Source organism: Plecotus auritus (genome assembly GCF_963455305.1).
Source record: "Plecotus auritus genome assembly, chromosome: 1".
NCBI lineage: Eukaryota > Metazoa > Chordata > Mammalia > Chiroptera > Vespertilionidae > Plecotus > Plecotus auritus.
The window spans coordinates 116543719-116569538 of NC_137770.1; the positions used below are offsets into that span (position 1 = coordinate 116543719).

At 43.4% G+C, this 25820-nt stretch overlaps 1 protein-coding gene across 1 annotated transcript in view; it reads right to left on the reverse strand.

Moving 5' to 3' along the window:
* The window catches only part of ARID3B (AT-rich interaction domain 3B), an 83192-nt gene that overhangs the window by 25914 nt on the left and 31458 nt on the right, over positions 1-25820 (reverse strand). The window lies entirely within an intron of this gene.

Here is a 25820-nt window from a genome sequence, read left to right on the forward strand (position 1 = left end):
GAGGAAGATGAAGAGCATTAGCAATTGTGCTATCCTGGCTTACACTGCTCAGGTCCATATCTCTGCCACCCTTATAGGGAGAGCTTGCTGTTGTTTTTATTTCCAATTATGATTCCAAAATGAGGGGAAATCAGGTGGAATAATCATCTCCATTTGTTGAAGGAGGGTGGGCATTACTTATACCTAAGAATTCTGGAAGAGGAGGACACAAAGGCCCAATTTCCTGAGAACCTTCTCCTCCTTAGTTGATCTTCCGAAAGAAGCCACCACTTGAGATGCACCACTTTTCTGCAGGTTCTTTATGGTATACTAGTGTCCCAGTGCATGGATTCATACACATTGAAAGGAAGTTAATTAGAAGAAATATTTTAATGTTGCTATTTGCCCTTTCTCTATAATAGAAGTGTCAACCAAATTCACGATTGACAATGACAGATTGAAACACACGCGTGCAATAGGTGCCAGTGAGAGCTTTATATGTATTGCACATGCACAAGTCAACTTAGCCATACATACACACACACACACACTAGAGGCCTGGTGCACGAAATTCGTGTACTGGGGGGGGGGTCTCAGCCTGGCCTGTGCCCTCTTATAGTCCAGGACCCCCCAGGGATCAGGCTTAAGCTGGAACTCAGACATCCCTCTGCGAGGGGTCGTCTGCCTACTTGATCACCCCTAACCACTCTGCCTGCTTGCCTGATTGCCCCTAACCACTTGCTTGGAGGTGGGGCCAGCCCTGTGAGGGGCCGTCTGCCTACCTGATCACCCCTAACCGCTGGTCTGCCTACCTGATCACCCCTAACACCTCTGCCTGCCTGCCTGATTGCCCCTTACTGCTTCCTTGGGGGCGGGGCCAGCACTGACTTCTGGTTGGTCAGCCTCCGGTTGTTACTGGTCATTACGACCCAGGGTTTTTATATATGAGGATGTGTTTGTACATTTTATATAATGTTGTAAAGATAGCTAGCCTGGCTTTCCATACAACACTCTAAGTGGGGGTTAAAGGGTCAAAGGCAGCAGGCCACAGATACCACAGTTGTGGTATCTCAGCCAAGCCTCACTACTAGAAGCCCTAAGTCTAGTAATGAGAACTCCCTAGTGATGTAAGGATCCCCAGGGCCTGAAATTATTCCCAAGGTACAGAGACCCTATGCCACTTGGTTGATGTTCATTTTCTTTTTTTAATATTATATTTTTATTGATTTCCAGATTGTAAGGGAGAGAGAGAGAGAGAGATAGAAACATCAATGATGAGAGAGAATCATTGATTGGCTGCCTCCTGCATGCCCCCTACCAGGGATCAAGCCCGCAACCCAGGTTTGTGCCCTTAACCGGAATTGAACCCAGGACCCTTCAGTCCGCAGGCCAATGCTCTATCTATTGAGCCAAACCGGCTTGGGCAGTTGATGTTCATTTTCATTAGAGAAATAGCAAAAACCTAATTATGATTCAATTGATTAGGTTAAATACCACATAATGGAAGGAAGGAAACTGCAAATATAAATATGCCTTTATGTTCTTGAAATCTGCTTCTTAGCCTTATTCAGTTGGGTAACACTTATTCCTCAAATCAAGCATTGTTTTCTATGGGCAGCCTCCTCTTCACCCCAAGCTGTTCTAAGTACTCTGGAAACAATCTCTGTACATTTTGAGCTCAGAAATTAACATATTACAATTTTGAAACTATCCTATATAATAAAAGGGTAATATGCAAATTGACCTAACGGCAGAAAGACCAGTCGTTATGGTGCGCACTGACCACCAGGGGGCAGATGCTCAATGCAGGAGCTTCCCCCTGATGGTCAGTGCGCTCCCACAGGGGGAGTGCTGCTCAGCCACAAGCTGGGCTGATGGCTGGCGAGCGCAACAGTGGTGGCAGGAGCCTCTCCCGCCTCCATGGCAGCTCTAAGGATGTCCGATTGCAGCTTAAAGCCATCAGTCCGACATCCCCCGAGGGCTCCCGGACTGCTAAAGGGCACAGGCCAGGCTGAGGGACACCCCCCCCCCTCCGCCCAGTGCGCGAATGTCATGCACTGGGCCTCTAGTCTGTATTATAAGCTCCTTGAGAGCAAAGGTGTCTTATTCATCTTTGTATTGCAAGCACATAGCACATTGCTTGGCACTTCTTAGGCCCTAGTGCAGTGGTCGGCAAACTCATTAGTCAATAGACCCAAATATCAACAGTACAACGAATGAAATTTCTTTTGAGAGCCAAATTTTTTAAACTTAAACTTCTTCTAATGCCACTTCTTCAAAATAGACTCGCCCAGGCCGTGGTATTTTGTGGAAGAGCCACACTCAAGGGGCCAAAGAGCCTCATGTGGCTCGCGAGCCGCAGTTTGTCGACTGCGGCCCTAGTGAATGCTTAATGAACCACAATCATTGTTAAAAGGCTATTTGAGCCAATTGAACATCTTTTAAAAATATACAAACAAAACACATATACCATACAGGAGAGTAAAAACCACCCTCTGCTAGGGGATATATAAAATGTCCTTTTAGCCCTAGCTGGTTTGGCTCAGTGGATAGGGCAGTGGCCTGTGGACTGAAAGGTCCCCAGTTCCATTCTAGTCAAGGGCATGTAACTTGTTTGCAGGCTCCTCCCCGGCCCAGGCCCTGGAACATGCAGGAAGCAACCAATCGATGTGTTTCTCTCACATCAATATTTCTCTCTCTTTCTCTCTCTCTTCTACTCTCTAAAAAATTCAATGGAAAAATATCTTTGGGTGAGGATTTAAAAGGGGGGAAAAAAAAAGATTAAAAGACTGAATTTAAAAAAAAAAATTAAAAAGTCGTATTAGAAGCCTGCTGTTCACCCCTGATCCAGTGGATGGGATTGGACACAGTGAGTCCGTCACATTCTCTCATTTCTTCCCCAGGACCACAGGTGCATGCACTCACACAATGTGCACACATAGGCAAATGCCACCCAGCTGGCTGGGGTGTTTAAGAGGTTGGGGAGGGGCATATGGGAACAGAGAGCAGAGGTTTCTTGGAGGACAGTCTTTGGACTGCATAAGGATCTTGCTGTGAAGCTATGCCAATAAAACTGAAGCCTGGTCAAATTCCATTCTCTCTTTCCTCTCCCTTTAATAAAGCTTGCCTGAAAGCAGGAGATCTTATCGGTTATATTTGGGGGCCATCCTTTTCTTCTATTACTCCAAGTGGGATCTGAGGTGTAGACCTGCTTTCTGACAGCAACAATCTAGCACAAAGAGAGGTAAGCATAATCAAGAAGCGACACTCTGTCAGCTGAAATGAATAGGCTACACCGAATTGTTTCTCTGCTGGAAGTGCTCAGTAAATGCTATCTGACTATGCACTCCTCATGTCCCCAGCAGATGCGGTGGAAATCTGCCTACTGCACCTTCAGCTCAGGGAGTCAGATAACCAAGTTGGTGGAACACTATAAATAAAAAAATTTCAAAAGCCAAAACTTACCCCCACATTGTAATTACAGTCAACAGAAATCTGGCGGCAACTAGGATAATGAATAATCAAGATGAATAATGTCTGTCAGGTCAGCAAAACCAGACACAGTCCTCCTTTCAAAGGATGTAGCAGCTTCCCTAATGCCCAGTGATTTCATTTGAGCCATAAATTCCTGCTGGAAAGTCAATTATCCTGGGAGCTCCTATAGGCTGAAAGACATTTACTTAACCCGTGATCACTGCTGCTTCTGTTATGTCAGCTGTTTACTGTGGCAGCTGAATTCCGAACTCTCTCTCTAGCTGGAGATCTGAAGCTGGTTCTTCACAGGATTCTTTATCAGGAGGGATGAAAACACGGGGTTGTTTTTTTTGCTAATTACAGTAACTTCCAGCACTGTGTATACTCACTCAGAAACTATTTAACACTCAGGTGGAGAGGATGGAATCCTCAACCCAGAATCTCAGACAGGGTTTTCCAAAGCAGGAAAGGAGTGTAAAAGCAGGCAGGCCAGTCCAACCACTGTGCGCCTAGTATGACAATAAACACCTAAGTGTGAGAGCTCTCCGTTCTAGGAACAGAAGAGAATGCCTTGTAGGATGGGAGTTGGGGGTCACTTGCTTCAGCTCTGCCTACTAAGTGTGAACCACTTAGTTTAAAAACCTGCTTAGTGATGGGATTTTAGTCTGAAATGCCCCTACCTCTATGACCAGAAAGGTCAAGGAGACCTACCCAAACAGGAGAGAAATGGCACACTAAACTCTTTCAGCAATCCACTGTTTGACCCATTCTACAGATAGGACAGTCAGTTACTATTTAAAGAAATGCAGGGAAAACAGTTGGCCATAAGAGAGGTGTTCCCTGTTATCCAGTTCCAAAGCCAGGACAGTCCATTACTTAGTTTAAAATATTCAGTTGGGCCCATGGCCAGTGTGTTGAATGGTTAGAACATCGGCCCACACATCGAAGAGTATCAGGTTGGATTCCTGGCCCCGGTTGGGACATGTCGGGGAGGCAACTAATCAGTGTCTCTCTTTCTCTCTCTCCACCCCTCCCCGCTTAAAAATCAATGGGAAAAATATTCTCGGGGAGGACTAACAAAAAAAAAATTCAGTTGGGGCTGATGGGGAAATGTTTACTCTCTTCAAATTACTCTCTTTGTATTGGAGCAGTTAAACTTCCACCCTGCTTCACATGATTTTCTGGCTGAGGTGAGAGTAATTCCTAAACCCTGCTCACCCTTTACAGTCCAGTTGAAATGCTCTATGAAGCCTCCACCTCTGCCCACCAGGCAGAATTAACACTGTTCTCCTCTGGGCTGTGTCACTTGGGTTCTGGTTACCTGTGCCCCTGTCTATGTCCCCAGTCTATAAGTTGTCCTGTCCCACGCCCCAGCATATAGAAAGCATTGACACAGCTGCTGAAAGACCAGGATGGGCTCCCCCATGAGGGCTCAGACGCCACAGTTCTGCTCTTCCCTCCTTTCATTGGGAGAATTACAAGCTTCAGCAATTATTTTCTTGGTTCTTAACTGACCAACTGCTTGTGGTCAGCAGGTTTCTTGGCCTATCAACAGGGTATGAGTGTGACTGCTGGAAAGTTATCAGCCCAGAAATGATTTTTTTCTTGAATGCTCAGTGTGGCTGACTGAGACCCGAGCGTGGAGAAAAGCAGGGGGCAACAGAGGCAAGTTTGGAGAAAAAAAGCCCAAAAGAGCCAGCTCAACAGTTTAGGGATCAAGAGGGTGTCCCTGAGAAAAGCCTTCCAGTTGAAAGTCTGCATGCAAGTCTAATGGCCAGAGGACAGCCTCTGTCAGCCAATGGGCAGCATGCAGTGTTCAATAGCCTAGCAGCCAGAATGACACTTTATTTTACAACGTTCTCAGCTTCTCCTATTTGAGAAATCTCTTAACAGCTTTGATCTCACTAGGAGCTCACAAGAAAATGACAATTTGTTTCCAAATACCTGACCAAGTCAAGCTTTGGCTACTATACACACATTTAGCTCATCTTCCCTAGGAAGCCACATAGCATTTTGCCTTTAAATCCCTCAAAAATGGTGGTGAAAGAAGGTTGGGGAAGGAGAAAAGGGAGCAGGAAACTAGTGTTTATGCATCTTCTACATAGCAAGACTGGGAAAAAAGCTTACAAAATATTTTCTTACTTAATTCTATAATGTAGAGGTGGTGGTTTTAGAGATAGAAAAACAACAGCTCAAAAAGCTCAAGTAACTTTGCCCGAGCCTCAGAGTAAACCCAGGCCTATCTGGCTCTCTTTATTACATCATGCTGCCTGGTGGCTTAAAAGAACAGTAGAAAGTGTTCTGGGTTGGGATACCAGGAAAGGGAGGAAAAGAAGAACCAAATCCTCTGTCCATAGAATGCCTACAATGCCTAGTCATGGCCCTGGGCGGCTCCTATCAATGGGAGGTCTTTTATTCCGTAATTCATCTCATGGGCTTAAAAGTCAGTCCTAATACAACACTTGTCCAGGAGACTTCCCTGGGGTACTGGAATAAGAACTGCTAACCTCCAAAATACAACATCCTGGGTAGAATGGGCCCTCATCTTCCCCCTGGAGGATTAGAAGGTAGAGAGACAAGTGGTTACATCTCTGAGGGGACTGGAAGAATATGGCACCTAGCACTGTGACATGCACATAAAAGGCCTTCAAAAATAATGAATTAGAGTTTAAGCTGACTGCTACTCAAAATTAAAATACCTCAACACCTCAACGCTGGAAGATCGAAAACACAGGGGAAATGGATCACTGTCTTTAAAAATATAGGCGGCTGCCTTGTGGAAGAGGAAGCAGGTAGTTTTTTGTTTTTTTTTGTTTTCTCTAAAGCCCCAGAGGGCAGAACTACAATCACTGGGCAGAGTAACCAGGAAGAAGATTCCAGGTCAAAGAAGGACTTTTCTAGCAATCAAAACTGCCCAGTAATGGAGGTGGGCAGCTTCATGTCCCTAGATGACCATCTGTCTGGGATGTCATGGTGTGGAATCCAACATGAGATAGGGGTGGACAAGAGGGCCTCTAGAGGTCATTTCTGTCTTGAGAAGGGAAGATCCTTTGACAAATTCATTCAACACTGTTTTCCTGAGAACCCATCCCAGATAGAGAGCATTGTGCAAACTGCTGAGGAGAAAAGAAAAAAGCTGCCCTGTGTAGATGGAAAAACAAGCTGAGCAGACACAGCCATTTAATAGAGCAAGGCAACAAGAACCAAAACACAAAGTGCACAGGAAGGGGGCAGGGTGGGGGTGGGGAAGGATTAGAGGTGGAAAGAAAGCTGGCCTGGAAGAAAGGGTCCAGGGGAAGTTTACAGTTTAAATGAACATGGAGTGAAGGATAAACAAGGTATGTTTTGGCAGGGAGGATACAAGTCTGAATAGTTAAGGTGAAAACAGGTTGTGAGATACCTTGAATACCAGAAGGAAATTTAAATTCTGAACTGTGAACAACAAAACAAATGCTTAAACTAGCATTTCAGAAGATTTTTGTTGGAAAAAATATAATATACACATACAAATGTATGTAGACACCTAATTGGATTGAGATTATGGGGAACTTTCACTTTTCCTTTTTTTTCTTCATTATATTCATTCATGCCCAAACATTTGATCCCTTAGGATATACTAGATACTGTGAAAGGTTCTGAGGGAAAAAGAACACAGACAAGAGCCTCTGACCTCATGGAGCTTACAATTTAATGTAAAGAGACAATTTAAAAAACTGTTTATTTTTTCTAGATTTACTTTTGAATCTTTTGTCAAGACACATCACATGCTCTCACCCCAGACAAAGAAAATTTGGATTGCACTGAAATTATAGAATAATTTTAGCAAACTGATGACATCTCCACAATATTTAGTCTTTCTCTCTCTTTTTTAAATACTTTTATTGATTTCAGAGAGGAAGGGAGAAGGAGAGAGAGACAGAAACATCAGTGGTGAGAGAGAATCATTGATCAGCTGCCTCCTGCACTCCCCACACTGGGGATGGAGCCTGTAAATCAGGCATGTGCCCTGACCAGGAATAGAACCTCAACTGAGCACCTGGTTCATAGGTCAATGTTCAACCACTGAGCCATGGCAGCTGGGCTTAGTTTTTCAAATAACAGAGCAGTATTGAAGCATCCATCTTATATAAAAACTGCTGTTTGAAATTTTAACCCTGCTATTTGGCTTCTGTAATTGCTTGCTTAAATAATAAGGAAAATAAGACTACTTCCACTTCAGAGAGGCCATTAAACCTTCCATGGATGAAATTATCAGTGCTGGCACCAGGCCAAGCCTTTGGTTGAGGTCTCAAGGCCCCAGCACATAGGGGCTCTTTAAGAACTTGCAAAGGGGGCTGGAAACACCCCATATTTGGGAGACAAAGAAGGTAAAAACATATAAATAGGGAAAATTCCTCCATGTTGGGGCCCAGAATTTGAGAGACATTTTCCTCTGGACCCGCGCGTAATAAATGTAAGTAACTCCATCTCTCTAAGTATTGCTTGGTTCTTCTCCAGTTTTCTGTAACATTATTGGTTCCCTGAGATTCCGGGAAAACCAACCCATGCTTGGCTTTTTAGCCTCTGGTGAGTGGACTGGGTTTGGGGCCCGGGGGAGCTGGACAGGCCTCTGGGAGGTGCCGCTCTGCTGATTTAGCAGAATTGAACCGGGGGGACTCCCAGGTGCTCCTGGACCTCAGCCCAGGACCCGACCAGCATCTGGAGAGAGTGGATGGACACTTCTGGACCTGTCGACAGAATCAGTAAGGTAGGGGCCCTTATCAGTCAGGCCCACTCCAAGTGAGTGGAAGGGGGGAGCTTGATCACCTCCCCAGAAGTCAAGGACTTCCTCAGGCAAATAAACCAGGAATCAGGTGGACTGTTTAACCTCTGGGTAAATATCTGGTAAAATTTCTCTCTATGTTTGTATCTTGGACCCTGTTAACCCTGGTTGTGTGTCTTGTGTGGTCCGGTATCTTCGTGGTTGTGTGTTTTGTTTGACTTGCTGTTTTCAGTTATTTATTAGGATCCTCATAGAGGACATAACCTGGTCTTTCCCTTCCTCCCTCATCCTGATTCAGATAGCATCTGTAACTGGATTAAAGATCTTTTCTTTCAGGAGGCCCTCCAGGCTTTCAGTCCCTACACACCCTTATCCTCATCCGCTATCTTTCCAGACTGACTAAGAGTCATTTTTCTCCACAGGTCGGAACCCAGCATCCAGGAGGAAGGATTACTACAGCGGTATCTGTAGTTTTCTCCAAAACTCCCACTGTTTCTATTTCTCCCCTCTGAAGGAATTGTCTTCCTCTGACTCACAATCGGAAGGGAGACAAGCAACTGGACTAGGGGATGGGACGGGGCGGGGGGGGGGGGGGTAGCAGGAAGACGGGGATGGTCGGAGAAATCAAGAGTGGTAAAGGAGGAGGATTTAAGATACTCTAGGGCAGCCGTGGGCAAACTACGGCCCGTGGGCTGGATCCGGCTGTTCTATCCGGTTCTCTTGCTCTCCCCTCCACTCCTTTACTTTGAATTTATATTAGTTCACACAATCACTCCATCCATGCTTTTGTTCCGGCCCTCCGGTCCAGTTTAAGAACCCATTGTGGCCCTCGAGTCAAAAAGTTTGCCCACCCCTGCTCTAGGGGCTGCCGAAACCGGTTTGGCTCAGTGGATAGAGCGTCGGCCTGCGGACTGAAGGGTCCCGGGTTCGATTCCGGTCAAGGGCATGTACCTTGGTTGCGGGCACATCCCCAGTGGGAGGTGTGCAGGAGGCAGCTGATCGATGTTTCTCTCTCATTGATGTTTCTAGCTCTCTATCCCTCTCCCTTCCTCTCTGTAAAATATCAATAAAATATATTTTAAAAAAAATAAGATACTCTAGGGGCTTAGAGTAAAGAGTAAAAATCTATGAGGGAAAACAATGGTTATAGAAAGAAAAAAGTATCCTTAAATGTAAAAAGCCTAAATATACAGGATCTCAGACCATTTGCCTTGTTTCAGGACATAGTAAATGGTTAATGCAGAAAAAAGGGGGTGGTGGTGTCGGCAGTTAATTACAAAGCAGGGAGAGATAGGTTTTTACTGGCTGCAGACCGCTCTGCTGGCATAGGGGTCTGGTCCAGGTGTCTTATCAGAACTTCACTAGATTCAAGGTCGCAAGTTTTCTGCAAGCATAATTAATCTAGCTGCCCCGTTCTAATCTTTTTAACCCTTCCATTACTAAATTAGACCAATACAATATACTTGAAATTACATAAGGAAGAATATAGCAGTTTTTACTAGATACCTGCTCTTAGTTTTATTACTGAAGGTCTAGTTATATTTTCTTGAAAAAGTACATTTTAAATGTGTTCATAAATATTAATCTAAAAATGCTGACTGTTCACTTTTGGTAATCATTAAAGGATTGAGGTTTCTAAGGATAAAGAATTCTAATACATTAAAAAACTAAACTCCCAGGAGCCAAGCGGAGGAGAAACGGAGCTGAAGTCCCCGGCTGCCCTGGTGATTTAAAACTGGTTGCTAGGCAGACTCAGCCCCCGAGAGCCAGGTAAGAGAAGGGGGGCTGGATGCCCGAGCTGCCTGCAGTGGCCCTGGAAGAAGACGCAGCAGCGAGAAAAGCGGGGGACAGCAGATATTTACCTGACACTAGAGCTGCCCCGCTGCTGCCCAGTGAGTAATGAGCATTTTACAACAAGCAATACAAGACTTAGGCCTTTGGCTTACTGGCTACAAACCAGAAGCCAGTGACTGCTACTGGCCTTCCAGCAGCCCCAGGAATAGAGCAGCAAGCCCGGGATCTGTAAAAGCAGCAGACAGAGCTAGTGGAAGCTCCCTGTTTGCAAATGTACTGAAAGGGTTCAGTACCTGTTGCTGCTGGAAGAGGAGGAGTCTGACTGAGGGATGGCAGAGACCCTGTTGGGTTGGAAGGACCTAAGGCCGCATGTTAAACTTATAGATCACGGCTTTCTAGGCAGATGTCCAAGCCCAGTTATATAGGGGTTAACCTGCCTGTGTACAGCAAAACAACTTTCTCCCGTGCCAGAATAAAATTTAGGGAAATTAGACAGGCTGTGTTTGTGGCTACAAAGAACTGGCCACCATGCACAGCCCTGACAGTGGCCTGCAGAAAACTGTATAATAGGATACACCTATGGGAGAAACCAAGATGGCGGCATAGGTAAACACCTAAACTGCTGCCTCGCACAACAATTTCAAAACTACAACTAAAAGACAGAACGAACACCATCCAGAACCACAGGAAAGATGGCTGAGTGAAAATTCGACAACTAGAAGGAAAGAGAAAAGCTCACAGAGAATTGGAGGTACGGCAAAGGGTCTTCGTGCGCGCAGAGAAGAAGGGCAGCTGAGAGCCTGGCTGACTTTCTCTGGCGGAAGGGGAAAGGAAGCCCCCGACCGCACTGAACCCCAGTTCTGACTGCACTGAACCCCAGTTCCAGGCGAGCCCCTGGGGACCCACGCTCTTACAGAGGGAGTCTGGACTCTCGGGTGGAGACTCGGGAGCCGGGGAAGGCGGAGGACTGAAAGCGCGCGCGCGCCAGTGCGCACAAAGGCTGCGGAGGTTGCCACAGGCTTTCCCTAGTGGAAGGGAGTCAGAGGCTCCTGACTGCACTGAGCCCCAGTTCTGACTGCAGTGAACCCCAGTTCCAGTCGAGCCCCTGGGGACCCATGCTCTGTGGGGGGAGTCTGGACTCTCGGGCGGAGACTTGGGAGCCGGGAAGGCAGAGGTCTGAAGGCACGCACGTGCGCGCAAGGGCAAGGCTGACGGGAAGCCAAGACTGAGACTCCACCCCATCCAAGCTGAGCACAGAGGCTATTGCAATTTGGCAAGTCTAATCCTATAAGGCTGTCCCCAGCACCGAACTTCTCCCAGCATAGACACAGCTGATCCTTACAGCCAACTGGCCTGGAGGTCAATTCTTCCCAGTGATACCAACAACAATCAAGACTTAATTACAAAAAGGCTGTACACACAGTCTACAAAGGGGTACACCAAGAGTGTCCACCTCAGGTTAACTGGGGAGGCCGACCCACTGGGCCATATTGGAAACCTAGCACACAAATCTACCTTACCAACTCAGGGAATCAGTGAAAATGCGGCGTCAAAGAATCAGATCACAAACGAAAGAAATGGAGGAAAACAAACGACTGGATATAGAATTCAAAACCACGGTTATAAGGCTTTTTAAGAATATCCTAGAAAAGGCCGATAAATATAACGAGACCCTCGAAGATATGAAAAAGGACCAACTAGAAACTAAACATACACTGACTGAAATAAAAAATATTATACAGAGACCCAAAAACAGACAAGAGGAACACAAAAATCAAGTCAAAGAACTGAATTACAAAGAAGCAAAAAACACTCAACCGAAAAAGCAAAAAGCAAAAAAAAAATCCAAAAAGTTGAAGATAATGTAAGAAGACTCTGGGACAACTTCAAGCGTACCAACATCAGAATTATGGGGGTGCCAGAAGAAGAGAGAGAGCAAGATACTGAAAACCTATTTGAAGAAATAATGACCGAAAACTTCCCCCACCTGGTGAAAGAAATAGACTTACAAGTCCAGGAAGCCCACAAAACCCCAAACAAAAGGAATCCAAAGAGGACCACACCAAGACACATCATAATTAAAATGCCAAGAGCAAAAGACAAAGAGAGAATCTTAAAAGCAGCAAGAGAAAAACAGTTAATTACCTACAAGGGAGCACCCATACGATTGTCAGCTGACTTTTCAACAGAAACTATGCAGGCCAGACGGGAGTGGCAAGAAATTTTCAATGTGATGAATAGCAAGAACCTACGACCAAGATTACTCTACACAGCAAAGCTATCATTCAGAATTGAAGGGCAGATAAAGAGTTTCACAGACAAGAAAAAGCTAAAGGAGTTCATCACCACCAAACCAGTATTATATGAAATGCTGAAAGGTATTCTTAAAGAAGAGGAAGAAGAAAAAAGTAAAGATAAAAATTATGAACATCAAATACATATCTATCAACAAGTGAACCTAAAAATCAAGTGAATTAAAAACCTGAGGGACAGAATAATCTGGTGAATATAATAGAATCAGGGGCATAGAAAGGGAGTGGACTGATAATTCTCAGGGGGAACGGGGTATGGGGGGTTCATGAAGAGACTGGACAAAAATCATACACCTATGGATGAGGACAGTGGGGGGGAGGTAAGGGCAGAAGGTGGGGTGGGAAATGGGTGGAGGGGAGCTATGGGGGGAAAAAGGAGAAATAATTGTAATAATCTGAATAAAGATTTATTTAAAAAAAAAAAAAAAGAAAACTGTATAATAGACTTAGATGATGCCTGCATCTTCATGGACATGGCTCCAGAGAGACAAGGACAATTTTGCTTTGTGTAGAAGGTCAAGAATAGACTTTAGTCACCTCCCTAAGATATTTGTATAGCCCTACCATGTGTCATGTTGAGTAGCAAAAGATTTAGCTGTCACAAGTGGCTGCAGTGCCAATATTACTGGCTTGCAGGCCTGTGTGACCATACCCATATCAGGTGTGGCACAAACCTCAACTTTAGGAAACTGGGGGAGTCTTGTTTAGAACAGAGAAAAGTAGTGAAGTAGTGAGTACTAACCCCCTGCTTACAGGAATTACAGACCCCATGAGGTCCTGTGACACGTGAGACTACAAGTCAAGTAGGAGGAACCCTACTACAAGGACAATTGTAATTGTCTACTTGAATATAGATACATTTTGAATTTCTTCTTGCCATTTGAAGACATTTTTATGTTACTGTGAAGAATCCATAGAAAGGACAATGAAACTCAGAAGATCTTAAAGCAGGTCAATATATTTTTCTCCTTATACAATTCCTCTGAAATTTGGCAATTTTTTTAAATTTAATAAATCTTTATTGTTCAGATTATTACAATTGTTTCTCCGTTTTACCCCCATAGCTCCCCTCCACCCGGTTCCCACCCCACCTTCTGCCCTTACCTCCCCCGCACTGTCCTCATCCATAGGTGTACGATTTTTCTCCAGTCTCATCCTGAATTCCCCCATACCCCTTTCCCCCTGAGAATTATCAGTCCACTCCCTTTCTATGCCCCTGATTCTATTATATTCACCAGATTATTCTGTTCCTCAGGTTTTTAATTCACTTGATTTTTAGGTTCACTTGTTGATAGATATGTATTTGTTGTTCATAATTTTTATCTTTACTTTTTTCTTCTTCCTCTTCTTTAAGAATACCTTTCAGCATTTCATATAATACTGGTTTGGTGGTGATGAACTCCTTTAGCTTTTTCTTATCTGTGAAGCTCTTTATCTGCCCTTCAATTCTGAATGATAGCTTTGCTGGGTAGAGTAATCTTGGTTGTAGGTTCTTGCTATTCATCACTTTGAAAATTTCTTGCCACTCCCGTCTGGCCTGCATAGTTTCTGTTGAGAAATCAGCTGACAATCGTATGGGTGCTCCCTTGTAGGTAATTAACTGTTTTTCTCTTGCTGCTTTTAAGATTCTCTCTTTGTCTTTTGCTCTTGGCATTTTAATTATGTGTCTTGGTGTGGTCCTCTTTGGATTCCTTTTGTTTGGGGTTTTGTGGGCTTCCTGGACTTGTAAGTCTATTTCTTTCACCAGGTGGGGGAAGTTTTCTGTCATTATTTCTTCAAATAGGTTTTCAGTATCTTGCTCTCTCTCTTCTTCTGGCACCCCCATAATTCTGATGTTGGTACGCTTGAATTTGTCCCAGAATCTTCTTACACCATCTTCAACTTTTTGGATTTTTTTTTCTTTTTGCTTTTTCGGTTGAGTGTTTTTTGCTTCTTTGTATTTCAATTCTTTGACTTGATTCTTGTATTCCTCTAGTCTGTTGTTGGGTCTCTGTATAATATTTTTTATTTCAGTCAGTGTATGTTTAATTTCTAGTTGGTCCTTTTTCATATCTTTGAGGGTCTCGTTATATTTATCGGCCTTTTCTAGGATATTCTTGAAAAGCCTTATAACCGTGGTTTTGAATTCTATATCCAGTCGTTTGTTTTCCTCCATTTCTTACGTTTGTGATCTGTTTTTTTGCCACCGCATTTTCGCTGCTTCCCTGAGTTGGTAGGGTAGCTTTGTGTGCTAGGTTTCCTATATGGCCCAGTGGGTCGGCCTCCCCAGTTAACCTGAGGTGGACACTCTTGGTGCACCCCTTTGTGGACTGTGTGTACAACCTTGTTGTAGTTAAATCTTGATTGTTGTTGGTATCACTGGGAGGAATAGACCTCCAGGCCAGTTGGCTGTAAGGATCAGCTGTGTCTATGCTGGGAGAAGTTCGGTGCTGGGGACAGCCTTATAGGATTAGACTTGCCAAATTGCAAAAGCCTCTGTGCTCAGCTTGGATGGGGTGGAGTCTCAGGGCGGAGCAGACAGTCTTGGCTTCCCGTCAGCCCTGCCCTTGCGCGTGCACCTCCAGACCTCTGCCTTCCACACTCCCCTGAGTTTCCGCCTGACAGTCCAGATTCCCCCTGTAAGAGCGTGGGTCCCCAGGGGCTTGCCTGGAACTGGGGTTCAGTGCAGTCGGAACTAGGGTTCAGTGCAGTCAGGAGCTTCAGACTCCCTTCCGCTAGGGAATGCCTGCGGCAACCTCCACATTCAGCTTTCTCTGCGAGCACTCCTGTGTGGGCGTGCGCCTCCAGACCCGCCGCGGCTCCCCCGGGTCTCAGAGTCTGTGAGTCTCCATGTTACTTTCTCTCTACCTGACAGTCCAGATTCCCCCTGTATGAGCCTGGATCCACGGAGTTTCGCCCGGAACTGGGTTTCAGTGCAGTCGGAACTATGGTTCAGTGCAGTCGGGGGCTTCCTTCCCCCTCCCGCCAGAGAAAGTCAGCCAGGCACTCAGTCGCCCTTCCTCTCTGCGCGTGTCTCCATACCTCAGCCCTCCTTTGCCACTCCTCTGATTCTCCGTGAGCTTTCCTCTTTCCTTCTAGTTGTAGAATTTCCACTCAGCCAGCTTTCCTGTGGTTCTGGATGGTGTCCGTTCTGTCTTTTAGTTGTAGTTTTGAAATTGTTGTGCGAGGCAGCAGTTTAGGTGCTTACTTATGCTGCCATCTTGGTTTCTCTCTCTGTTGCTCTAAAGGACTCCGGAGGCCGCCATGCCAGGCCCGACAAGCAGCCTGGGCGGCAGTTGGGGACCCTCCCTGCGGTTAGCGCATGCGTGGCTCAAATTTGGCAATTCTTAATTAAGAAATCATGGCAATACATTTCTTTGCATAAATTCAATAAGACCGGTTTCTAATAGTGGTTTTAATAACTTAAAACTTTGACTGGAATATCATGTTTTAAAGACCCCTGTCTGAACTCGGAAGACTTGAAGCCAATAAGGGTGCCAAGGAAAAGCCTGGTATCCTGCTTGGGAGCCCTGAAAATGTGTGGCGCTGGAGCATCAGGCCCATACCCTATCATTACTGGCGGTTGGTCAGAGTAGAAGGGGAGCAATAAGGACACCTCTGCGTCCCTGGGGAACCCCCAAGCACTCTAGGCCGCGGCGAGTAGGAGGGCTACTGAGATGAACCTTAAAACCTAGGGCGTGGGCCCAGGTAGAGTCGCTGCAAGTGAGGACTTCACCTAATTCAGCAGATACTACAGGTAGGCCGGACGGCAGCTAGATGACTTGGCTTCCTGGCTCTACGGGGCACACTAAGATTCAATCATGAAATTCCAGCAAAGGTAGTTAGTTACCATTCTTGTTGTGTTTGTGCAAACAATCAGGCCAAATTGAATACAATAGATAAATTGGTCCTGATCTGGCTCTTTTGATAAACATAGAGGTAATTTTGATTTTAGGAGAAAAATTCTATTTCAATAGAGGTTATTAAAACTGAAATGTTTTCTTTCCCTTCCACGGGACCATTTGTTACAGTTTGTCTCTGTCAGGTCACAAGCCCACCTCCTTCTGTGCCCAGGCCTCATCGTCCCTCTGACAGACAGCAAGGATCTCTTGGCTCTGAGAGAAAACTCTGTCCCTCCTCAGCACGAAGCAGCTACAGAAGAAATTCAACGTCTATTTTCCCTAAAAGAATTCAGAGCCAGGATCCTTGAGGTAATATATTAGGCAGTTAGACAGACATGAGCAGAGCAAGGACAATGGGCCAACTAGCACTACCAGATGTAACTAGGTATTTCCACCTCTACGTATATGAGACAAGGGGCATAGCCAAAGAGGTATTCACCCCCTCTTTGAGTCTCAGCCCCTAGAAAAGGCTGGTAGCCTATTTGTCCAAAAGTCTCAGCCCCTAGAAAAGGCCAGTAGCCTATTTGTCCAAAAGACTTGACCCCTTTGCATTTGGGTGGCCTACCTGCCTCCAGGTGGTAGCAGCCACAGCTATACTTATTGAAAAAGCAAATAAGTTAACCCTAGGGTAGGAACTAATCCTAACTGTCCCACATGAGGTTGAGGCTTTACTCTGGAACACACTGGAGCGCTGGATGTCAAACACTCGAGTCACCCAGTTTCAGGCTCTCCGGTGGACAAAAGAAAAATCAGTAACAATTTATACTGATAGCAGGTACACATTTACAATAGCTCATATACATAGTGCTTTTTACAAGGTAAGGGGACTCCACAGAAGCAAGCGGGAACCGGGCCACAAATGAAGCTGCCCGGAAGACTGCCCTAAAACCAGTGGGGCCTCTACAGATTCTAGTGACTCTTCCAGACCCTGAACTACCCAATCTAGAAAAGCTGAAATCCATAACCAGCCTTTACTCAAGTTCTTACAGGCTTTACCGTCTACCCAGGAAGCAATCCAGAAGCATGTCCAAGACTCTCTGCCTGTACCAACTTCTGATCCAGTTCATCCCTTCCACCCTGGTGACTCTGTTTGGGTAAAGAAATTTGCCACCCAAGGACTGACTCCTACCTGGAAAGGAGCACCTCCACAGCAGTCAAGGTCGACGGAATCCCAACATGGCTTCATCACACCCGGCTTAAGACAGCCCAGGAAAAATAGAGAGTCCAGGACTTTTCGTATTCTCTAAAGATTACTCCAGGCCCTTATCTTATAAGCAGGCCACTAACTTTATTAGGCAGAAAATTAAGATTATAGTACTCAGGGGCAAATATAACTCCCTCCCTGACAATGACTAAACATCAATGATTTGACTCATGTACATAAAACCAGTGGGGAATGAAGCATCCATCTTATATAAAAACTGCTGTTTGAAATTTTAACCCTGCTATTTGGCTTCTGTAATTGCTTGCTTGCTTAAATAATAAGGAAAATAAGACTACTCCCACTTCAGAGAGGCCATTAAACCTTCCCCAGACAAAATTATCAGTGCTGGCACCAGGCCAAGCCTTTGGTTGAGGTCTCAAGGCCCTAGCACATAGGGGCTCTTTAAAAACTTGCAAAGGGGGCCGGAAACACCCCATATTTGGGAGACAAAGAAGGTAAAAACATATAAATAGGGAAAATTCCTCCATGTTGGGGCCCAGAATTTGAGAGACATTTTCCTCTGGACTCGCGTGTAATAAATGTAACTTCATCTCTCTAAGTATTGCTTGGTTCTTCTCTGGTTTTCTGTAACAGTATGACTCTTCATTTAAAAATATTTTTAGTGCTCCTCAGTAATGATTTACAATGTCAATATATTACTTATGCAAACAGTATTGAAGATCTGAGAGGGAAAGCTGGCACAGGGGCTGGCCAGCAGTGGTCAGCAGCCCACACAAAATCTGGGTGAGCAATGGGGGATGGAAGCAGAACCAGGGAGAAATGACTGTCTTAAGATGCAGCCAAGTCAGAGAATCAAGCGGATGGACTGAGGGCATGACAGAGAAAGAGAAGGATGAATCTGAATCTTTTTGTGAGAAAGGTATGTTCTGATGGAAATGGAGAGACACAGAGTAGGGGATCAAGCAAGAAGAAAGCCTTTGGTACTAATGAAAACAGACCACTGCCTCTGGATATTTGTGTGTGTGTGTGGCGGGGGGGGGGGGGGGGGGGGGGAAACGATGAAACTAATCCCACAGCCCTGGAGGAAGCCAAGTTATGCCAACTGGCAGCAGCAGGAGCCAAAGGCTTACTGCCAACCTTTCAATGAGGAGAAATTTAACCAGTGTCTCCTAACCCAAGAAGGCTGCCATGGGCCTTTCTTTTTTACTGGGATTTGGAAAAAAAGGCCAACTAGACCATGCTTCTAAGATCTTAGGAGCCAGCACTGCATTCCTTAGAACTGTACCTCTCCAGAGACAGGAGTGCCTGACTTTAAAAGCAATTAAGTATCCAGGTTATTTTAGGATTACTTCTTAGCCACCTGGAATATTTTATTAAAGCACAGTTCAGACATCCAAAGCAATTTTAGTTCCTATTCCTCACTCCTCCTCAGGGCAAGAGTTAACCCTTTCTTCAGGTATAAAGTACAGAGGCTAATGGATCAATGCACCACTTGGGCTCCCATATTCTGAAATACTGAAGAAATTGTCCTGTCCTTCGAACACCATCATACACTGACAACTTTTATAGAGATTCTTGAGTGTTCTCTGAAGACACAGAACAATAATGTTTTTCCTTCCTGTCTATTCTCTATAATCTAATAGATTCTGAACCTCAAAGTTAAGGATCTGGGCAAATCCTAGGACCTGCCTCAAAGCAGTCTTTAGCAAAATCACTAAACTTCTAAGGGGCAGATCCCAAGCCCACGGATACCAATTACTTTGACATACAAAATGTAACTAAAATATTTGGACTAACTATTATGTTGTTGTTGTTATGATTGTGTTTTTTAAATAAGAAATGCACAAACTATCTTCCCTTTGGCTAGACCAAGCATGTCAAACTCAAAGGCTAACACAGGCCAAATAAACAAGGTTTAAGTTTATGTGGGCTGCAAAAAAAGCTTCAATTATCATAGAAATGTAGGTTTATTTCAATACAGACATGCTGAATACAAAGGACTGAAATAAATGAGTAATCATTAACATAAAATAATAGAACATTTTAATAAAAATTAAATACTGAATACCTGCACAAATTAATAAGCATAACGCAAATAAACCTATTTTTCTTGTTCTCAAAAAGCGAAATATTTCCTGTTGCACACACCAAACAAGTCAGTACAAGACTAATGATGTGGCAATCTGCTGCTAATATATTTGCTGCTAGTATTAGTGGAGGGAAATGGTGCGCCTGCACATAAGGCGTATAAGGGAAATGAATGCAACACAATTATAGTAATCAGTCATTAGCGAACGTTGTAGTTCGTTATTAATAATTATGTGTAACAGGATACTGTAAAAATTAAGTCACAAAATTTTTATTGAAACGTTTCTTACATACTGTGTTATATTGGCTGGGGCACAAAAATATTCGCTGTGGGCCGTGCTTGGGCTATAGACCCAAGGCTTGTACCACACTTGTAACTGTTCCACTGCTGGCCGGGTTGATAATGTAATGTTAAAGTCCAATTCCTAGATCTTGATAGGAAGAAAAGAAAAATATATTTTTCCTTCCTTCCTCCCAGTTTTAACTGATTCCAAGAGGTAATGAGACATGCACAAGAGGATAATAGGCAAGATTATAGGAGAATCCTAAAAGGAGAAAGGAATCCCAGGAAGTAAAGCAGATACTGTTATAAGCAACACCATTGGACTATAAAACCCTCCTGATAAGATCAGGATTACTGCTCTTAACTAAATGGCTCAGGCCATGAAGGCACCAGAGTTATAATTATCAGATGCATACCTTCCGCAGTCAGGTAACCTTAGCAAGAACCAGAAAGCACCTCCCTCCCTCTTACTAGCAACAAAGATCAATTCAAACTTGGTGGCTTGGAAAAAGAGCTATGGGACACTTTTCTGATTAAGCTGTAGAAAGGAGAATGGGTGGGGGAGGGGAGAGAGGGTGCAGTTCTACCTTCCCACCTAGGCACACACTCACTCCATGCAATAAGCAAGAAGACAGCCCAGAAATGGGGTAGTCCTACAGAAGGAGGAAGAAAAACTAAAATGCAATGTTGGTGATTTAGCCACCTCTCTGCCAGAGTGAATGAACTGACCCAGTCAAGCCTGAGAGCGAGAGCCACAGAGGACAGCCCAGTGCCCTTTTTTTTGTAGAATATGAGTTGGCAGCACTGCTCATTTAACTCTATGAGCTACCTACCACTTAAAACTTCACAATGGTTGCTGACATACAGTCACACCACAAGGCTCAGGAAATCAGAACTGGAGAGCCAGGTGGCAGAGCCAAGTGGGAAAATGAGACCTGAAGAAGTCAAGAAACTTGCCCAACGTCAATACTTCAGAAAAGTTTCATAAGACTTATTTTTTTCAGTTCTGGCTGGGTAGTTCATCTGACTGGAGTATCGTCCGGATGTGCCAAGATTGCAGGTTCAATTCCCAGTCAGGGTCCATACAATAATCAACCAATGAATGCATAAATAAATGGAATAACAGATCAATGTTTCTCTCTCACTCTTTTCCTTCCTCTCTCTAAAATCATTAAGTAAATAAAAAAAATTTTAAAGACCTTTTTTTCAAACTACATATTTTAAATGTATAGAAAGAACACATTTATTTATTTGTTTGTTTCTTGTTTGTTAATCCTCACCCCAGGATATTTTTCCCATTGATTTTTAGAGAGAGTGGAAGGAAGGGAGGGGGGAGAGAGAGAAATATCGATGTGAGAGACACTTCAATTGGTTGCCTTCCGCACGTGACGAATTGGGACTGGGGATTGAACCTTGACTGAGAATGGAACCTGTGACCCTTTGGTGTGTGGGCCGGCACTCTAACCACTGAGCACATCAGCTAGGGTAGAACACATTTTTAAAAAAAATGCTGTGATGAATTATTATATAAAGTGAAAAAAAATCCCTCTTTAATGTTTCAGTTCAGGATTACACTGAGCAGGTTTCTTTGGGTAGAACAACAGCTGCATGCTGTGTTTCAGTCAGCCTCATCTGAGATCCTAAGAGCTCCTTCTAGGGCTTCTCCCAAGTCCACACCCCATTCGGGGGTTGGTATGGTAGTATACACATTCCAACTCTGATGCCAGCTGCCCCTGTGCTTCCTGCCACCTCTCCCCAGATATGAGTTTCTCTCTTATAGGAAGGCTTACTTACTCCTCTGCGAGGCTTGTGCACCTGGCAGAGGGGCTCAAATAAATGTCAGGACTTGAAGAATAAACCACAGGAGTAAACTTAGGAGAATCACCGCAGGCAGATTAAATGATGAATTTGGGGGAAATCACATAATTAAAAGAAGGTGGGTTTCATGTTCTAAAATACAAATCCATAAAAGGGAACAACTATTTCCTAAAGATAGCAGTTTAATTTTAAGGTTCAAGAAGATAAGAGGAGTATGCATTAAAAAAACAAAACAAAAACGAAGTCCATCCCTGGCTGGTGCAGTTCAGTTGGTTGGAGTACCGATTCCCCATCAGGGCACCTACCCAGGTTGTGGGTTCGATCCCTGGTTGGGATGTGTACTGGAGGCAATCGATCGATGTTTCTCTCAGCCCCCACCTCTAAAAGCAATTAAAAGATACATATAAAAAAAGTGTCCATTATTCAGATGAAAAATTAGCAAAGCTTTAAAAAATGATAATACTCGAGGGATTACAAGGGTTGGGACAATGGAGTCATCTATATTTCTATACTGGAAATATAAAAATGGCATAACCTTTCCAGAACATCACAATAAAAACAGCAGCAACAACTAATAATGATCGAGTACTTACTATGTGCCAGGCCCTATTCCAGGTTTTACGTGTATTAAACACTTAAATTTCAGCACAATGCTCTGAGGTAGGTACTATTATTACCCCCATTTTTCAGATGACAAAACCAAGGGACAAGGAAGTTGAGTGACCTGCAGAAGGTTGCAAAGCAACCAAAACAGTGCAGCTGAAAATCAAAAGTAGGCACTGCAGCCCTAACTGGTTTGGCTTAGTGGATAGAGTGCCGGCCTGCGGACTCAAGGGTCCCAGGTTCGATTCCAGTCAAGGGCATGTACCTTGGTTGCAGCCACATCCCCAGTAGGGGGTGTGCAGGAGGCAGCTGATTGATGTTTCTCTCTCATCGATGTTTCTAACTCTCTATCCCTCTCCCTTCCTCTTTGTAAAAAATCAATAAAATATATATATTTTAAAAAGTAAACACTGCAGCTTTTTTAAAAAAAATATATCTTATTGATTTTTATACAGAGAAGAAGGGAGAGGGATAGAGTTAGAAACATCGATGAGAGAGAAACATCGATCAGCTGCCTCCTGCACGCCCCCTACTGGGGATGTGCCCGCAACCAAGGTACATGCCCTTGACCGGAATCGAACCTGGGACCCTTGAGTCCGCAGGCCGACGCTCTATCCACTGAGCCAAACCGGTTTCGGCAACTCTGCAGCTTTAAGTCTCTGTTGGTAACTGTCTCACTTTCCTAGTCTTCTGATCTCATAATTCTGGTCTATGAATCTACCCTAAGGAAATAACTAGAAATACAGTACAACTTAACAGTAAAAAAAAATCAGAACTAGCCTAAATTTCTGACATTAAGGGAACAGGCAAAACACAAAGCTGCTGTCCATTTGCTAGAAAATAACACTGCTTTTTAAAAACGTTCAATCACGCTAGCCGGTTTGGCTCAGTAGATAGAGCATCGGCCTGCGGACTGAAGGGTCCCAGGTTCGATTCTGGTGAAGGGCACATGCCCAGGTTGCAGGCTTGATCCCCAGTAGGGGGGACTACAGGAGGCAGTCGATCAATGATTCTCTCTCATCACTGATGTTTCCCTCTCTATATCTCTCCCCCTCCCTTCTACTCTCTCTAAAAATCAATGGGAAAATATCCTTGGTTGAGAATTAACAACAACAACAAAAAGTTCAGTCCCTACTTCTCATCCTTCCCATTAATTCAAGGTGGAGTAAAGATCTACATATAAAAATACAACTACAAAATAATATGAATTTAAAAAAAATCCTAGAGAGGGAAGTATGACAGAAACCATAAAGGGAAAGATCAGTTTTTAGCTACATCAAAATTTTAAATTCCTACCTGATGAAAGAACTACAAATCAAGCTGAAAGACCAACAACTGTAAAAAATAGCAGAAACAATGACAAGAGACAATGCACAAGAGCAATAAAAACTGAGATCAACGTGAAAAAGAAAAACAGCATAGAAAAATGAGGAAAGGCAAAAAAATACAACATACCAAAACTCACAGAGTGCATCAAAAGCAGTTATTAAAAGGGAAATGATAAACACCTACATTACAAACAAAGATCTCAAATAAACTGGGAGGCAGGGGGTAAAAAACAAACAAAAAACTAAGCCCAAAGCTTGGCAGAAGGAAGGAAATAAAGATTAGAGCAGAAATAAAACAGAATAGAAAAACATCAACAAAACTAATAGTGGAGTTTTTCTTTTTTTTAAAGACCAACAAAATTGACACACCTTTAGCTAAACTAAGGGAAAAAAGAAAGGTGTCAAAATCAGAAATGAAAGAGGAGACATAACGATTGCCACAGAAATAAAAAGAACCTAAGAAATTACTATGAACAATTAGATGCCAACAATCTGGATAACCCAGAATAGCAATTTCACCCCTTCTCATCTCATGGCTCACATAAACTACTAAAATTCTGCAGCTGAAATGTATATATATTTTGCTGATCTGACAAAAAAAAAAAAAAAAAGGTTTAATTTTGATTTATTCACACCAAATGCCTATTGTTGTGTTGGCTGTTGTCATTTTTAAATTTTACAATCTAAGGAAAAAGAGGTCAGTGCCCCTGACTAGTCAGGTAGTATTGCATATTTTAAAAATTCTTGCAGCACTGAAGAAAAGGATAAATTCCTAGAACCTGACAACTTACCAAGACTGAGTCACGAAGAAAAAGAAAATCTGAACAGAACAATATACTGGTAAGGAGACTGAATCAGTAATCAACTGATTCAACCTTCCAACAAAGAAAAGCCCAGAGCCAGATGGCTTCACAGGTGAATTCTACTAATATTTAAAGAAGAATTAACACCAATCCTTCCCAAACTCTTCCAAAAAACTAAAGAGGACAGAATACTTCAAAACTCATTTTATGAGGCCAGCATTACCCTGATACCAAAAACAGAAAAAGATACTACAAGAAACTACCTGATGAATATAGATGCAAAATCCTTAATAAACTATTAGCAAACCACAGTTAACAGCAAACTAAGCCCTGGCCAGTGTGGCCCAGTTGGTTGAATGTCATCCCATGCACCAAAAGGTCGCTGGTTTGATTCCTGGTCAGGGAACATACTTACATTGCAGGTTGATCCCTGGTTGGGGTTGGGTCAATCCCTGGTCAGGGTGTGTACAGGAGGCAACAAATCAATGTTTCTCTTCCTCTCCCTGTCCTTCCTCTCTCTCTAAAATCAATAAAAACATCTTTCTTAAAAGGTTCATAAACCACGATCAAGCAGGATTTATCCCGGGAATGCAAGAATGGTTCAACATACAAAATCAATTAATGTGATACAATGTACATTAAAATGAAGGAAAAATCCTATGATTATGTCAATAGATGAAGAAACAGTATTTGACATAATTTAATATCCTTTCATGAGGAAAAAACACACAAACAAACTAGGAAAATAAGGAAAAAACCCTCAACATTATAAAGGCAATATATGAAAACCCCACAGCTAACATCATACTCAATGTTGAAAGACCAAAAGCTTCTCCTCTAAGAACAGGAACAAGGCAAGGATGCCTACTCTTACCACTTCTACTGACATAGTATAGAAGTCCAAACTAGAGCAATTGGGCAAGAGAAAGAAACAAAAAGCCTCTAAATTGGAAAGAAGTAAAATTATCTGTTTGCAGGTGATGTGATCTTACATGTAGCAAACTCCAAACATTCCACAAAAAATTTAGTTAGAACTAATAAATGAATTCTGGAAAGTTGCAGGATACAAAATCAAATCAGCTGTTTGTAGATAATAATAATAGCATCAAATAGAATAAAATACTTAGGAATAAACCTAGCCAAAGTGGCAAAAGACTTGCAACACTGAAAACTACAAAACATTGCTGAAAGAAATTAAAGACACAGATCAATGGAACGACATCCATGTTTATGGATTGGAAGAGTTAATATTGTTAGAATGTCCATGCTACCCAAAGCAATCTACAGATTCAATGTAATCACTAGCAAAATCCCAATAGCATTTAATTTTACGGAAATAGAAAAAGCAATTGTAAAATTCATACAGAACCACAAAGACACCCCAAACAGCCAAAACAATCTAGAGAAAGATGAACAAAGCTGGGGCTGCCCTAGTCGGTGTGACTCAGTTGGTTGCACATCATCCTATGCACCAATAGGTTGCCGGTTTAATTCCCAGTCAGGGCACATGCCGGGTTGTAGGCTCAATCC